The following is an 18,102-nucleotide window of genomic DNA, read 5'->3' on the forward strand; positions in this document are numbered from 1 at the left end:
CCAAACTGACTTCCACAATGGTTGAACTAGTTTAATCACATCTGCAAACTCTCTTGCCATGTAAATAAACATGTTCATAAGTTCCAGAGATTAAGACATCAACAGCTTATGGGCCTACCACAGATATCTTATAAAGTTAACTTCTGAGAGTTGAGTTTCTAAGATTTAGTTGTGTTTTTTTTTTATAACTCCCGTACCATACAACTCACCAAGTTGGACAGTTCCGTGGTTTTTAGTATATGCACAGAGTTGTATAATCATCATCACAATAAATTTTAGAATATTCTTACCACCTCACAGCCCTAGGCAGCCACCATGGGTTTGCCTGTCCCAGACATTTCATGTAACTGGAATCATTTGTGGTCTTTTGTCACTGGCATCTTTCATGTACCATATTTTTGAGGTTCTTCCACGTGGCATGTGTTAGTACTTCACTCCTTTCTATAACTGATTTTTTTTTTTTTTGTTTTTTGTTTTTTTTTGAGACAGAGTTTCACTCTTGTCACCCAGGCTGGAGAGCCAATGGTGCGATCTTGGCTCACTGCAACCTCTGCCTCCTGGGTTCAAGCGATTCTCCTGCTTCAGCCTCCCAAGTAGCTGGGATTACAGATGCCTGCCACCACATCCAGCTAATTTTTTTGTATTTTTAATAGAGACAGGGTTTCATCATGTTGGCCAGGCTGGTCTCGAACTCCTGACCTCAGGTAATCCACCCACCTCAGCCTCCCAAAGTGCTGGGATTACAGGCGTGAGCCACCGCACCCAGCTGGCTGAATGTTATTTTATTGTGTGGATATATACCACATTTTGTTCATCAGCTGATGGACATTTCCACTTTGGGCTTTGGGCTATTAAAAATAATGCTACTATGAACACTTACGTAGAAGTTTTGTTTGTTTTGTTTTGTTTTTTTGAGACAGGGTCTCACCATGTCACCAGGCTAGAATGCAGTAGTACAGTCACAGCTCACTGCAGCCTTAACCTCCCAGACTCGAGCAGTCCTCTCACCTCAGCCACCCAAGTAGCTGGGACCACAGGTGCGTGCCACCACGCCTGGCTAATTTTTAAATTTTTTTGTAGAGATGGGGCCTTACTGTATTTCCCAGGCTGGTCTCAATCTCCTGGGCTCAAGCAGTCCTCCCGTCTTGGCCTCCCAAAGTGCTGGGATTACAGGCGTGAGCACCATGCCTGGCCTTTTTTGTTTCTCAAGAGACAAGGTCTCACTGCTCTGCTGCTCAGGCTGTAGTGCAGTGGCACAGGAGTTTGAGGCGCAAGTCATCCTCCCACCTCTGCCTCCCAAATAACTACGACTGCAGGCATGTGCCATCACACCTGGGTAATTTTTTTAGTTTTTTAATTGTAGAGTCTTGATGTGTTACCCAGGTTGGATTTAAACTCCTGGCTTCATTTGGTCCTCCCACGTCAGCCTCCCAAAATGCTGGAATTATAGGCATGAGCCACTGAGCCCAATTCATAAAAAATACTTTTTTTTTTTTTTTAAGACAAGAGTCTTGCTCTGTCGCCCAGGCTGGAGTGCAGTGGTGTGATCGCGATCTCGGCTCACTGCAACCTCCACTTCCTGGATTCAAGTGATTCTCCTGCCTCAGCCTCCCAAGTAGCTGGGATTACAGGTGCATGCCACCATGGCCGGCTAATGTTTGTATTTTTAGTAGGGACAGGGTTTCACCATGTTGGTCAGGCTGGTCTCAAACTTGACCTCAGGTGATCCACCCACCTCAACCCCCCAAAGTGCTGATTACAGATGTGAGCCACTGTGTCTGGCCAATAATACTTCTTAGTTAGTTGTTTGCCTTTGGTTGATTTGCCCTAAAATGGTAATTTGTGACACTTTTGTCCAGGTTTATATTTGTGTTTGTGGGGGCTTTCGGGTTTTTTTTTTTTTTTTAGGGAAAGAATCTATCTACCTCTTTGCTCTACCGCAGCCAGAAGTTTCCTAGCATGCGTCATTTTGGGATTCTTTTTTATTTTCCCTACCCTCTTTCCTAAGCAAGGAAAAGAAGTACTTACCTTTATTCTCCCAGAATTGTGTGTCCGCATAGATTGAAGAATCAATAGAGTGAGAACTAGTGAACAGATAAAAATAGCTCAGTCCTTCACAGCTTCCTTTGTAATAATACAAATAGGAGACAAATAGGAGAAAAAGGAAGTGCTCTTTATAAATCGTATGAAGTATTAAGTATGGTACTTGCTACCTGCACAACCCAGGCATGAGATTAGCACTTGGTGTTAGTCACACCCCCTTAGGCCACTACTCATTGCCACCATTTCAAAGCCTGTGGGTTGAGTAGATTCTTATATAAAGGTGACTTTCCTAACCTAAAGAGATTGGGCCCGAAAGCGCAAGTTTCTTCTGATTCTTCCTAGACACTACATACTGGAAAAGACAAGGGAATAGAGACGCTTCCTTTTCACATGTCATCCCTCTTTCCCTTATGTGTCCAGCCTTGAAGGGGAATGTTATTTCTACTCATCCCCTACCCCAACCCTTAAAAAAAAAAAAAAAAAAGAGGACTTTAGTTTCCTCTCTGGAAAACATTCCAGAATGCCGCTCTTCCCCTGATCCTTCCTTTTCTCACCCTTCCACCTTCCTAGCATCCTCTCTTCATGATGAGAGTTAGGACTGGGCTAGGGGTGTGTGGCATGAGAAAGGTTAGAGAAAGCTGGGAGTTCTTCCAGTAGACAGAATGCTGTTAAAATAATGCATTAGGAATTCCTCATAGTCCAAGCAGAGCTTAGTTGGTTTAATTTCCTCTTCTATAACTGGAATCTTAGGTCACAGGAATTACTTCCCAGAGTTAAAAAATAAAAAAAGGTGCTGGCAGTAGATAAGAGTTTTGATCTGAATCAAATCTAGGTTGAAAGTCTAAATCTTTTCATTTTACATTGTCACTTGCATGGAAACTAAGTATACAGAAAGATCTTATAGTTTGTAAATATCACTGTGTTCCAGGGGTTAAAAATACTTGAACAAAGGGGAACAAGAATGGCCAGCCTTGCTGTCCCGCCCATTCTTTATGTGGACTGTGTCTACTCATAAGTTCTCCACAGTGAAGCAATAAAAACTCCTGGAGTCTAATCATTTTCTGTCCTGATGACAAGATATCTTCATCCCGAAGGCTCAACGGTTGGCCAAGAGCTTCACATTTCTTGGAGCCACCGGGGAATAGAAACAGCTTGTATCTCAGGGCTCTTCTTGGGCCTGTGTTCCTTTTTTTTTTTTTTTTTTTTTTTTGAGTCAGAGTCTCACTCTGTCGCCCAGACTGAAGTGGAGCGATCTCGGCTCACTGCAACCTCTGCCTCCTGGGTTCAAGTGATTCTCCTGCCTCAGCCTCGTGAGTAGCTGGGATTACAGGCGCATGCCAGCAAACCCAGCTAATTTTTTGTATTTTTAGTAGAGACGGGGTTTCACCCTGTTAGCAAGGATGGTCTCAATCTCCTGATCTTGGGATCCGCCCGCCTTGGCCTCCCAAAGTGCTGGGATTACAGGTGTGAGCCACTGCGCCCGGCCGGGCCTGTGTTCTTTACTGCACACAGCAGAGGTTAATTGATGGCTTTTCTGTCCCAGTGAAGTGAAAGAACTCTTTCCTGTTTTCAGGGCATTCCTTTTAATGTCAAACATAGCAGCTGGGAAACAAAGTTTTCCCAGAATCACAGTGTACTTACTGCATTCTGTTTAAACATGATCTTGATAGCTACTATTAACATCTATTTCCAGAAATTTCAGGGCTGTAATTTTAAAAATCAGTTGCTTAGTGCCATTACCATAAATGAGTTTGATCAGTGTGTTTTGTGTGTGGTAGATGAGACTACTCAGTCAAGGCTTTTCTCCCCTGGATGACACAAATTAGATCCTCCTAAACAGGGGAAGGAGTGGAGGCCTTGCATACAGCACCAGTCCTTAAATGCTCATTTCACTCCCCTCACTGTGAGCATTTTTCAGAGCTGCATTCAGGACCGGTACATTTGGATTTGGAAAGAGAATTAGGAATGGTGCCCTGGCGGAGGCATGGTCTGTTGGCAGCAACAGCAGTAGCTTGGATGTACCTGTTGTTACTTCACCAACTAGATGGGCTACTGGAGGTGGGCAGGCCTAAGCAGTTTGAATGGAACTCTACAGGGTTGTCTTCCCTTTAGCTCAAGGTTTTGTTCCTTTTTCTTGCATTCTTTTTCCATTTAACTTCCACTAATGACATGGAGAAAACCTGCCGAATGTAATAAAATGGTTTGTTTGCCAGTGCTCGTTTAGCTTTAAGATAATTGTCTCAGGATGCATTTCCTTAGATAAAATGTGATACTTCATGTGAATCAGCACCCACATTCCATTCTCAGAAGTTAGAGGAAGTCAGACTTGAGACAGCCCCTAGAAATCACAAACCCAGGGCTTCCATTTCACATCTGCAAATCAGAAAGGTGCCATGCTTGCCTAAGACCATACAATTGGCTCTCCAAGCTCCCAGCCCCAGGCTCTTTCCACTGGGCTGTCCAGCCTCCACGGCAGTGTCCCAGACTCTTCAGTAAGTTTCCAGTAAGTAGGTATTTTTATTATGAATAATGCTGAGAAACAGAAATCAGATAAGTAACATTTTCAAGAGCTGCCTAATTATTTTGCTAAAAGCAGAATCATTAAATTCTCTGGGTCAAATAATCTTTATGCATCATCTCAAATAACAGGCACAGTTCTTGACTTCCTTGCATCATGAGAAATCATTGTTTTCTTGTGCTTCATCCACTTTGGATGGGATGACAACATAAGGATGTGGCCTCCACAGACAAGTTGGAGTTCAACAGGTTGATTTCATTAGATACATGATTGCTCTGGATTTTCACAAATGAGTTTAGCCTGAGGTCATTCTGGCAATTTATGGTGGCCTCTCCATTTGAGAAGCAGGTTATTTGTAAAGATGCCCTGTTGCTGTCTCATGATAAATGATTATGGGAAGGGTAATTAGCCATTAGACAACATAGGGCGGGAGAGAGAGAAACTAGTTTCCTTTCTGAATGCACTCTTTAGATTCAATAGAAAAGAGGCTGGTTATCTATAAACACCACCCAAAACTTAATGGCTTAACATAATGACGTCTATTTATATCCTGAGTTTACAGTTTGGGTGGGGCTTAGTGGGGATATCTCATCTCATCTCCGCTCTACTCAGCTCAGTGCCACTGGAGAGGTGGAACTAGCTGATGGCTCCCTCCCTTACAGGTCTGGTGGCTGTTGGCGGAGACTTTCACTAGACCTGTGGCCAGAGCACTTCTATGTAGCCTCTCCAGTATTTGGTCTGCGCTTCCTCAAAATGTGGTGGCCACATTCCAAGGACAGTTGTCGAGAGGGAGAGACAGGCATAAGCCACCCCACCTTTGATGACACAGTCTTGGAAGCCATGCAGCATCTCTTCTACCATACTGTTTGTCAAGGCAGTTACAAGGGGAAGGGAAATAGGCGCCACCTTTTGATGGGGCATAGGAGGCTTCTGAAGAAGATGTGGGGCCAGAAATACTGCTGTGGTCATTTTTGGAAAATTTAATCTGCCACAGAGACTGTTATCTCTTACTTAAGTAATTAGAGAAGCTAATAATGTGACAGTGACCTGACAGAACCTTATGATGCTTTTTTAATGTTGCCTCACAAATGAGAGGGAATCTGGGTAGATGAGGCAATATGAGGGTGAGATTAAGTGGTGGTGTAGGGAAGAATGCTACATGATGTAAGCCAGGTGTGTTTGCAGCTGCAGGACTTTCTAGTGATTCACCTAAGATTTAGCTTATACCCTGGAACACACAAGATGACTTTCTGCCAGTTAGCGTCCACCCAGGATATCTTCCATCAGACATCAGCTTTTGACCAGGGTCCCTTGGACTGTGCCTGGACTGTATCCAGTTCTGCCATGGTTTATACCTGTACTACATTCAGTTAAAAAGCTCTAAAACAGAGAGAGCCTGTGTGGTACCTAAATGTGTTTGTGGCCTTGGGCTTCCTTTTTTTTAATAGCTGCATTGAGGTATAGTTGACATAATAAATTGCGTATAAAGTTTACAACTTGATAACTTTTGACATACATATACATATATGTCACATATATACACCTGTGAAAGCTATCACCACATGATAGACAAACCATCACCATGAACATTTCCTCATGCCCCTTTGTACTCCCGTCATCCTGCTTCTCCCCCACATCTCCCATCCCCACACAGCCACTGATCTGCGTTGCTGTATATTGTTTGTATTTGTTATAGTTTTATATAAATAGAATCATAGTGTGTACAATTTTAGGGGAGTTCTGGCTCCTTTCACTTAGCACATTGAGATTCATTCATGTCATTGTGTGTAACCGTAGCTCATTTCCTTTTTTTCCCTGAGTGTTAGTCCATTTTTTGGGTTTACCACAATTATTAAGCCATTCAGCTGCTGATGGACATTTGGGTTGTTTCCAGTTATTGCTTATTGTAAGTAAAACTCCTATGAACATTCACATGCAGGTGTTCGTATGGTGTCTTAGTCAGTTTGGACTACTGTAACAAAGTACCATAGCCTGGGTGGCTTATAAACAACAGAAATTTATTTCTCACAGGCCTAGAGGCTGGAAGTCTGAGATCAGGATGCCAGCATGGTGGGATTCTTGTGAGGGCATCTTCCAGGTTGCAGACTGCCATCTTGTGTCTTCACATGGTAGAGATAAAGAGAATGAGAGAGCTGTCTGGGGTCCCTTTTAAAAGCACACTAATCCCGTTCATGGGGACTCCACCCTCATGACCGCATTACTTCCCAAAGAACCCCACCTCCCTATATTATCACACATTGGGGATTAGGATTTCAACATAAGAATTTGGGGAAACAGGAATATTCAGTCCATTGCATATGCATAAGGACATCTGAAAAGTGGACTAGTTGCTGGATCATGTGGTAGGTATAGGTTGAACATTTTCAGAAGCTGCCCAACTGTCTTCCAGACTGGCTCTACCCTGTCACTTTACCACCAGCAGTGAAGGAGAATTCTAGTCCTTCATATCCTTGCCAAGACCATGTGGTCAGCCTCTAGACATTCGGAACATGTGTAGTGCTGTTTCATGGTTTTAATTTTGCCGTTGCCTGATAACTAATGGTGTTAAGCATCTTTCCACATGCTTATTTGCCACCGTATATCTTCTTTGTATTTTTTGTTTTGAGGGATTTTTTGAGACAGGGTCTCACTCTGTCACCCAGGCTGGAGTGCAGTGGTGCAATCATAGCTCACTGCAGCCTTGAACTCCTGGGCTCAATCGACCCTCCCACCTCAGCCTCCAAAGTAGCTGAGACTACAGGCATGCACAATCACACCTGGCTAACTTTTGTGTTTTTGTAGATAGGGTTTCATCATGTTGCCCAGGCTGGTATCAAACTCCTGGGCTCAAGTGATCTGCCTGCCTCAGCCTCCCAAAGTACTAAGATTACAGGCATGAGCCACAGCGCCTGGCCAGAAATTCTTAATTTTAATAACATGCAATTTATACATTTTTTCTTTTATGAAGCATACATGTGTTTGTGTTGTAAATAAAAAATGTTTGCATAACCCAAGATCACAACGATTTTCTCCTGAAAGTATAATTTTTTATACATTTTGGTCTGTACTTCATTTTGAGTTTATTTCCCAATACGATGTGAGGTATGGATTGAGGTGAACTTTTTGGCCTGTGGACTTAAGTTGGGAAGGTTGCATGTGATAGAGTGAAGGATTTAAGAGCACCTTGAAAACAGCCTGGTCACACTGACACATACAAGATGCCCCATAATACCAGAGAGGGACTGAGGGGAAAGGAAGAGGACATGTCTTCTCCAAGGAAGAGATATTTCATCAGGGTCAATGACAGCTGCTCCAGAAAAGACAGAGGAAGAAGAGCAGATTTGTTTAAGAGACATTTTCATGGATTGCAAAGGAAAGGATTTGGGGATCCACACTTTTTATCTCAATACTCTTCAGAGAAAATAATTTTTTTTTCTCTTTTTCAGACAGAGTCTTGCTCTGTCTCCCAGGCTGGAGTGCAGTGGCGTGATACCAGCTCACTGGAACCTCTGCCTCCCAGTTTCAAGCAATTCTCGTGCCTCAGCCTCCCAAGAAGCTGGGATCAACAGGCATGCACCACCACGCCTGGCTAATTTTTTTGTATTTTTAGGAGAGACAGGGTTTCACCATGTTGGCCAGGCTGGTCTCGAACTCCTGGCCTCAAGCAGTCTATAGTATGAGAACCCCCTTGGCCTCTCAAAGTGCTGGGATTACAGGTGTGAGCCACCAAGCCTGGCCCAGAGAAAATACGGATTAAAAAAAGGCTTTGATCTTCTTGGGCTAGATGTTAGACCTCAAGTTATCAAGTAAGGCAAGATTCTGCTCTTGGCCTTGGCTGTCAAGTGACAGAGTGATTCTTTGGGTTTATACCTCCTGCAGGGAACTGTCAGCGGATGCATCTTTGCAATGCTAGCTCTCTCCTTTAGGCATCTAAACTTGTGGAAATTTTTCTTTCAATGCTCTAAACCAGTCATGAAATACATATTTGACACTTGTTGTGCACAACCAGAGAGGTAGTTAAATACAAGGAGGAACAGAATGCAGTCTAGAGTATGATCTTTGCCCTCAAAGAACTTTCTGTGTTTTTTTGTTGTTGTTGTTGTTTTTTGTTTTTGAGACAGGGTCTCACTCTGTCACCCAGGCTGGAGTGCATTGGCTCACTGCAACCTCTGCTTCCCGGGTTCAAGCGATTCTCCTGCATCAGCCTCCTGAGTAGCTGGGATTACAGGCGTCTGCCACCACGCCCAGCTAATTTTTGTATTTTTAGTAGAGACAGACTTTCACCAAGTTGATCAGGCTGGTCTCGAACTCCTGACCTCAGGTAATCCACCCATCTTGGCCTCCCAAAGTGCTGGAATTACAGGTGTGCCACCACCCCCAGCCTCAAAGAACTTTCAAGATTATTTCTGAAACATATTATTATTTCCAGGCCTTTTAAAATTATGCCATTTCCAGGGAATAATTTCACCTTTTCAACACTCCAGTTTGTGATTAAAAACACTCATTTACTGTACTGCATAGAAATTGCGTTTCACGTGGCCTCTGTACTTCTGCTGCCATTGTGTCCCCCCATAGGGTCCTCAACGCTCTTTATCTGGCTGTACCCTACCCTACTGTGTTTTAATACCAAGGAAACAGCAAGAAAAGCTGGTAACCAACTCGGATGTAAAACAAAACCCAAAAAAATAAGCATGGGGTCAGGAGTGAAGTGCCACGCAGGGCGCTCTGCTTGAACACCAGCTCTTCTCTGGGGTCCTGGTGACGGTCCTGTCAGTCACTTTCTTCCAGTGGTGGTATCTTGTTATATTTGGTCCAAAGTAAAGTGTTTTATGGTTCCCTTCATCATTTATTGCACTAAAGGAAAAGTAAGTAAACTATTGAGCACTGAGTTGAGGGCTCTGGAGAGAAGTACAGGAAGGTGGTGCCACAGGTGTGCACCTTTTTTAGTTGTTTTGCCATTTTCCCTCTGCCAAAACAGTATCTAGTAGGTATAGAAACGAATAACACCGACAGATTGAAAAGAATGCTTCAGTTCCTGCTGTAAGCAATAAAATAAGTTCATCGTAAGGTGAGCACACTATATTGAGCATCTCTTTCCTGATATCATTTCCTTCCTAAGCTCCTGCAAGACCATGGTGCATTTCACATCCAGGCTGCTGTACTCAGATGGCCTGGATGTCCCAGGTCAGACTAAATGCACTGCCTGTGATTTCAGAAATAGGAAGTGTTGTGCCAGGGAAGACCAGTTGTCCTTTTAGGCTCCCGTTCTGTCTCAGCCGGTGTCAGGTGCTTGGAGGGTGAGGTTGGGTGGGTGATCTTCCTCTGAAATACCAGTACCAAGACAATAATGATGCATTCAGAAAGTGCATAAGGTTTCACCATTGATGCAGTGGTCTAAATCTTTTTGCTTTGTATTAAATTAATAAAATCCTATAGTCTCAGTTTGGTAGCTTATCCTTTTTTATATAAGTTATATTTTTCAAATATTAGTATTTGAATGAGTCCAGATATATACTTTGCCCATCCTGTCTGCTTCATATTTTTTTTAGCAGACCTCATTTTTAGAAGTGAAGCATGTTTTTTTCTTTCTCTTTAAATTCTCTGGACTTTGTTTCTGGATGGAGTTTTCTTACACCAGTATGTTATTCAGCAAACCTTTGTTTGCCTGCAGAGTGTGCCAGGTTTACCATTCAGCACTTGGTCAAGATTAAGCTCACCCCTTTGGAGCCTGAGAGAGAAGCAGAGTCATGTAAGTGCAGTACATTGCAGTCCACATCCTGGAGACCCTGTGACAGAATTTTCTGTGGCTGCTCACAGAGCCATCAGATCTTCATCTTTGGCCACATGGCAGGATCTCCTGAAATTTGGGAGTACTGGCTAGAGAAAGGGACTCAGGAACCAGCATAGCTGTCTTCTGGTATTCAGAGGCCTCTCCTGGGGCCAAGGGAACAATCTTGTGTTTCACACTTTCGTGTTGTAGAAGGTGGAATCAACACCATCTCAGGGGCAAAGAGCAGGGATCGGGGGAGAAGAGGACAGGATGTGTTGAGCTTCAGCTGGAGGGCCTTACAGATGTCATTTTGTTAAATCTTCATCATTCATTATTTTTTCCATTGTGCATATGAGAAGAGTGAGACTCATACAAGTTAAAAACGATGTGCCCACAGTCCTACAGGCAGTACAAAGTGCCACCAACAATCAAAGCGCAGATCCATGGGACTCTGAAACCTAGGATACTTTGGCCACACCACTCTGCTTTTCCAGTGATCTACAGAGACATGGCTTTCAAATCAGTATAAAGAATTTCCAAGGACTTATAATGGAGGAGGAGTCAGCCTTGAAGCTTCTTCCTGTAACCACAAGGTTCTAGCATAAACTAAAGAGGCCTTTCTCAGAGAAGGCTTCTGAACAGTGTTTCTGTGTAAGTCATGGCTGGTGACACCACTCAGATTCCACCACATTCATCTCTCTGAGCCTGAAGACAATTGGTGACATTTGTCCTGAGGGTAAATTAAAGAAGGCCCCCCTGGATGTTTTGGAAGGCCTAATTAGTTTCTCGTCAAACAATCCAGTTCCCCTAAAGAGGCCAGGAAAGCTTTTGGGGGTTAGGATGAGGACACGATTCTGCACCGTTACCTCCCTTCCTCCCTCACCCAGTCCCTTCCTCAGAGCACGCACCAGGGCAGATCTTGCTTGAGGATTTCCACGAGGGTCTTTTTCAGTTGAGATTGCATTTTAGTGAGTAATATCCCCTGCCAAAGCTAAACTAAATCTGTGGGAAAAGACAGTAATCATTCCTAAGCTGCTAATAAAAGTGCTCACAACATGCTCAGAGTTCATCAGTTAGCTGTGACCCAGCCAGTGGCTCTTGCCTGACACCCATCTCTGCCTGGTGGCAGTTTCCTGAGTTATCAGAAAGCAGACATCATGATTCCTGTGTGCTTCTCCATGAAACGTCTCCCTCTGGAGGGGTTTATGGGGACATTAATCCCTAGCTCTTAGGGTGACATTGGCTGACCAATTATTTTATTCTGAACTGTCCCCTCAAAATAGGTTCATTTGACTAAAAAAAGTTAAAGCGCCGGGCATGGTGGCTCACGCCTGTAATCCCAGCACTTTGGGAGGCCGAGGCGGGTGGATCACGAGGTCAGGAGATCGAGACCATCCTGGCTAACATGGTGAAACTCCATCTTTACTAAAAATACAAAAAATTAGCTGGGCGTGGTGGCGGGCGCTTGTAGTCCCAGCTGCTCAGGAGGCTGAGGCAGGAGAATGGTGTGAACCTGGGAGGCGGAGCTTGTGGTGAGCTGAGATCCGCGCCACTGCACTCCAGCCTGGGTGACAAAGCGAGACTCCATTTCAAAAAAAACAAAAAAAAAGTTAAAGCATATTAAATCCAAAACATACTATAGATTTTGTTTTTGTGAAGCTTCAATATAGTTGAAGCTATATCTGAGAAGTATGCTTGCTACTTTGAGCATATGGGGCAACGTAGTTGTGGTTAAATATGGCTGCTTCTCCCACAGAATCAGGGATGGCTTCCCTTTCTTGGGAATAGCCATTTACAGAGGATGACATATATCAGGTTCCTTTTGCCATACCAGAGGTACTCAGTTTCAAGCTGACTGATACCCTGCCTCCTACCCTTAGCTGCCTGTTTATTTTTAAGAAATATATCTATTTTTACATTTTTAAAGCAGAGCTGTAATAAATTCTCATAGAATCCATGCTCATGCATCATCTGAGTTTTAATGTAACTTCTCAGTAAACACTCCAGGATAATTTAGTTGTTTATGAGATCCACCTAGTGTATAGAGTTACTGGGCATAAACTGTACTTCAGAACATCTGGCAGCCTCTTTTATTTGAGTAAAACATATGTAACAAAAATTTACCATTTGATCATTTTTAAACATACAATTCAGTAGCATTAAGTGCATTTGCAGTGTGTATTCATCACCACTACCTAGTTCCAAAACTAGATCACCCCAAGTGGAAACCACCTACCCATTCATCAGTCAGCTCCTTCTCCTCCCCAGCACTTGGCAACCACTCGTCTACTTTCTGTCTCTGGATTTGACTATGGATATTTCATATAAATAGAATCATACAATATGTAGCCTTTTGTGTCTAACTTTCACTTACCATAATGTTTCAATACTTACTCATATTGTGGCGTATATTCGTACTTTGTTCCTTTTCATGGCCAAAAAGTAATCCATTATATGGATAGACCATATTTTGTTTATTCATTTGTCAATTGGTGGGCATTTGGGTTGTTTCCACCTTTTGGCTTTTTTGAATAGTGCTGCTGGGAACGTTCCTGTACAGTTATTTGTTTGAACATCTGCTTTCAGTTCTTTGAAGTATAGACAAGGAGTGGGATTGCTGGGCCGTATGTTAACTCTGTGTTTAACTTACTGAGGAACTGCCAAACTCTTCCTCAGCAGCGGCATCATTTGCCGTTCCCACCAGCAGTGTCTAAGGATTCCAGTATCTGCATCCTCACCATGTTTTTCTTTTCTTTTAAATAATAGCCATCCTAATGGCTGTGAAGTGTCATCTTCTTGTGGTTTTGATTTGCATTTCCTTAGTGACTAACCGTGTTGAGCCTTCTCATGTGCTTGTTGGCTATTTGTATATCTTTGGGGAAATGTTCTATTTACGTCCTTTGCTCATTTTTATGTTTGGGCAACTGGGTTGTCTTTCTGTTGTTGATCAAGTTCATGTTTGTTTGTTCTTAATGGAAATTTTCAAATATGCACTAAAGTCATGAGAATGGTAAAACAACCCTCCTGTACATAGCCCTAGCAACAAGATATCAGCATAGGGCGCTGTCCCCACGCCCACCTGGAGGATTCGGAAGCAAACACCAGCCACTTAATGTCACCACACACTTAGAGCTCACTCCTCCCATTGTGTCATAATCAGTTTGCTTGAATTAAGATCCAAATAGGGTTCTCACATTGTGTTTGGAAGTATGTCTCTTTTAGGTCTCTTTCAGTTCATAAATCTTCTTTTTTTCTTTCAGTTTCTTTTTGAAGGAACGGGATTGATTGTGCATCCTACAGAGTGACCCACAGTTCAGATTCTGTTGGTTCCTTCCCCATCCTGTTGTCCGTGGTGTAAACTGGTAGGCAGAGCTGGAGGGTGGATCTGATTCCAGTTCATGTTTTTGGCAGAAACATCTCAGCTGTGGAGTTCTGTCCATTCGCAGCAGGACTGGCTGCCTCTTTCTGTGATGTCACTGCCTCTGATAACGAGGTCAGTCATTCTGGGTAATTCTGTCACTCCTTCCTTCATTAGGCTTCCTCTTTACAGAGAAACCCCTTTGTCAGCTGTTCAGCTGCCTTGACTATGGTTTGGTCTGGAAAGTTCTATCAGGTGCTTGTTCCTCTCCCTTGATTTTCCAGCACTCAGGTTCACGAGTGGTTTCCAAGCCAGGCTGGGTGTGCCTTTGTAGATATCACCATAAACTCACCGATGTCACATTTTAGATGTACCACCCCATTGTACTTAACACCTAACTTCAGTTTTTCAAATGGTGAGCCTTCCTGTTGGCTGTGGATTCAGATCACCTGGGTACCTTTAAAGAACATTATGCCCTGACTCGTTCACACCACGTGAATGAATGTCTCTGGGGTGGGGCAAGCATAGGAAAACCCGAAAAGTCTTTGCAGTGATTCTAGCGCACAGTGAGGATTGAGGGTCCGTATTAGATCAAGAGCAAAGATATGCAGGGCTTATCTCCAGAGGCTGCCGGCTCCACCTCGGCCGCCTGCCCTGCCTCCTTCTTGCTCCCTCTTTACCATGTAAGTACCAACACCTGGGCTCCATGATGAGCCAGGCAAGACTCTCCCTGAAAATGTACTGCTTCCCCTTCCTTCCCCTTCCCTTCTCTCCCCTCCCCTGACCTGGAGCAGAGATTGGCCCTGCTTCAGGGAGGAGATGAGCACTGTAGTCCCCAGGGCAGCACCCTTAGATCAGCAGCTAGAGGGCCTGGCCAGGTTACCCCACAGGCACCACCGACCCCAGGCAGGTGCCCATTCATCACTCCCAGGGCATTCTGTGTTTAACAGCCACTACCCAGAGATATCAATCAACAGTCTCGATGGTTTTTTTACACTCTTTCAGACATTATATCTTCTCCCACCATACTACACAGAAAAGGAACCTCACTCACCTCACTCAGGCTCCCAAACTCTGCCACAGTATAGGGGGGCATCGTGAGCCAGGGTTTTGTTAGTAACTCACTCTTACCTCATGAGGCTGGGCTGTGATCCCCAGCAGGTTTCATTCTGAGTGCACTGGGTTGTAGCTTAACAGTGTGGTGTCCTTGTGAAGCTGGAGGACCAGTGAGGACCACCTCTGTCTGAAGGTGGACCTGGGGACAGCGCTCTGCACGGCTCAGACAGGCATGAGGAAGTGGATGCTTGCATGTGTCAGCAGAGAGATGAATCAGAGCCCTTGGCTTCTTGCCCTGTGTCCATAAAAGTGGCATTTCCTTAAATAGACCAGAACCTTAACAGCTATTTAAAGAGCATGTGGTATTTGGGAGTATATTTTATGGCCCTTAATTAAACTTCAAACAAATTAAAACATTTAGAGATCTTTTATGACATATTTTTAATCTTTTTTGTGGAGATTTGTATAATCTCTTGGCTTTCACATCCCACCCTAAGGCCACAGACAGAAGGCAGGGTCACATCTACAGTTGGGGTTTCCATCCTTGGTCAAGAAGCAGTGAGTGGAAACCACCCAGCCAGTCCCTTGGAGGGGCGAGGCTGTCAGGAGTCTTTATGAGGGTAGAAAGGACAGCAAATGGCACTGTGAAACTGGCCCCGTCTGTCCCCCGTCACATCTCTTAGTTGACATTTCCTGGATGAAGGACGTGTGCCCTTAGAAGAAAATGGGGCAGAGCTTCTCATTCGAGTCTGTGCAGAGGCCGTTTTGAAAGTTTCTTCTGGCACATGTCATCTCTCTTGTTTTGTCGACCCTAATCCAAACATGGAATTATCTCGTAGAGTAGAAAAGCTCTAAATTGACCTGAAAAAAACTAAGTGCAAAATCTGAATTCATCGGTAAGAAACTTGCATTATAATTAGTAAGTAATATGTTTTCTATGTCTCTATTATTTTAAAAAAGTTAATTTTTTTCTTCTTAGATTGCCACCATTGCCTGTGAATAGTGAACAATAGAAATTCCTTCCGTTACTGTGCATTTTCCCCTCAAATAAGTGTGAGTTTTGGCTTTAAGAATAGTTTACTTTAAAGGGCTCTGCTGGCCTCCATCAGAAGCTGTCTCTGTAGGAATCGGGACATGAGTGTAGAGTGGAAGGCCCTTGGCCCTCCAGCCCCTCCGCTCTTCAGCAAAGCGTAAATGGCCTTCCCTCAGAGGGAAACCCCTGGAAGATAAGGACTTTTCTTATGCACTGAAAACGCCACTTTTACTAAATAGAAATGCTATTTCTAGGCAAGGTCTGTGAAATAAACTCATAAGAAGGGATATCTGTGAAAGTTGTAACGCTATTATGGCTCATCTAATTTCATGCTTTTCTGGCTTCTGAAAATTTCATTTGCGAGGCATACGGCCAGAGTCCCAGCTACTTGAGCAGCTGAGGCAGGAGGAACCCTTCAGCCCAGGAGTTCAAGCCCAGCTTGAGCAACATAGTGAGAGACTCCCTCCCTTTTTTAAAAGCACACAAACCTGATTTGTGGTTGCTCTTCCCTTTATTCGCCATTGCTCCTGTTGCTTCATGGCAACTCATATGTTTCTAACTGCAGGAGACTGGAAGTCCTTGTGGCCTCTCCACATCACTGCTGCATTGACTACTCTGTCCTGTTTTAAACACACTCTTCCTTTGCCTTCTGGTTTCTTTCCCCCAACCCCCGGCCCTTCCCTGTGTTCCATTAAAGGCTGTTCTCCTCAGCATGGCCATTACTTGTTGGAGTGCTGAGGGGCTGGATCCGAGGCCTCCTTCTTGCTTATGGCCCACTGTGACCATCCCTAGGGGATCCCACACAGGACTCCGATGATGCCACACTTTCTGTCTCTCCGCACTGCTCTCCTGACTCACGTGTCAGCACCATCAAGCACCTTTGGGTGTCTCCAAGGTATCTTGAACTTAAGGTGACAAAAACACACCCCTCATCTGCTCAGTGCCCACCTTCCTCCAGGGAGCTCTGCCTCTGTGAAGGCCACCACCAGCGTCTGGTTCTGCCCACAGAAGCCAAGGCCCATCCGGAGCACTGCATGCGCTCTCCCTCCTCATAGCCAGTCTGTTGCCAAGTCTAGTCTGCTTTAGCTGCCAAGTATCTCTGGAGCCCTACATCTCCCACCCACCACTCCAGCCCAACTTGATACAGACCTCTGCAGCCACTGACCAGCCGGCCTCTGACTGCCCTCCCCCTGCTCCTGGCTGTTCTTCTGACCCCAGTCCAGCCACGCTTCCCTTTAAACCTCCTTGAGCCCTGGCCCATGTCAAGTCCGTGTGTCAGTCCTGTCCAGCAAGATGCCCGCCCACCCATGAAACCCCAGGTGAGGACTCACTGAGTGTGCAAATGAATCCTCAAAAAGAGCAGCCCATCCCCAGGCCCTCTGCCCTTTCCCACAGGCTGTCCCTAGATGTGTGGCCATGGCCACGTCCACCTGTGGATTCCATGCTGGGGCCACAGATTTTAGGGTGTCGCTGTGTCTCCTGCTCTCCAACATGGAGGTTCCCCATTACTGTTAGTGGAAGAACACAACTCCAGGCCCTTCATTTTTCTGTTTGTATGCCAATCCCGATAAGATCTTTGCAGGCCTGCAGAAAACAAATCCACACACTGGTGGCCATGGCCCTCCTGCTGGGGTGGAAAGCTCTGCCTTGTGGCATCCAAATGGCTTTGAAACAAGTTATTGTAGAGTATGCTTCCTACCATTGTGTTTTGAGTGAGAACTTCCAGCAGTTGGGATTTCAAGCTAGTTTGTTATCTGAGTTCCTCATCCAAACCCCCTTAGAGAGAAGGGGAGAAGGAGGGAAGGAAGGAACCACACACCAGGGCACGTGGTATTGCTCCATGTGCAGCAACACATGGAGCAGTGGAGGCAGGTGGAGGTTTACAGGTCACATGAATATGATGAGGGTCAGCAGAATTGCGGCCACGTGCCCAGGAGCAGGGCTCCAGGTAGGAGCAGCCTAGGGACATTCTCGGTGATTCTGTTGCGTGTTGGTGTTCTGGTTTGGATTCATGCCATCTGCAACACAGCAGCCATCTCCTCTACAGTAAGCAAACTAAACCCTAAAAATACCTTACAGGCTGGGCACGGTAGCTCACACCTGTAATCCCAACATTTTGGGAGGCTGAGGTGGACAGATCACCTGAGGTCAGGAGTTCGAGACCAGCCTGACCAACATGGTGAAACCTCATCTCTACTAAAAACACAAAAATTAGCCGGGCACGGTGGCGGGTGCTTACAATCCCAGCTACTCAGGAGGCTGATGCAGAGAATTGCTTGAACCCAGGAGGCGGAGCTTGCAGTGATTCGAGATTGCGCCACAGC

At 44.7% G+C, this 18,102-nt stretch overlaps 1 protein-coding gene across 4 annotated transcripts in view; it reads left to right on the forward strand.

The window, feature by feature from the left end:
* SPECC1L (sperm antigen with calponin homology and coiled-coil domains 1 like) overlaps window positions 1–18,102 on the forward strand; it is a 145,313-nt gene that overhangs the window by 115,753 nt on the left and 11,458 nt on the right. The window lies entirely within an intron of this gene.

This window comes from Gorilla gorilla, chromosome 23, assembly GCF_029281585.2.
Source record: "Gorilla gorilla gorilla isolate KB3781 chromosome 23, NHGRI_mGorGor1-v2.1_pri, whole genome shotgun sequence".
NCBI lineage: Eukaryota > Metazoa > Chordata > Mammalia > Primates > Hominidae > Gorilla > Gorilla gorilla.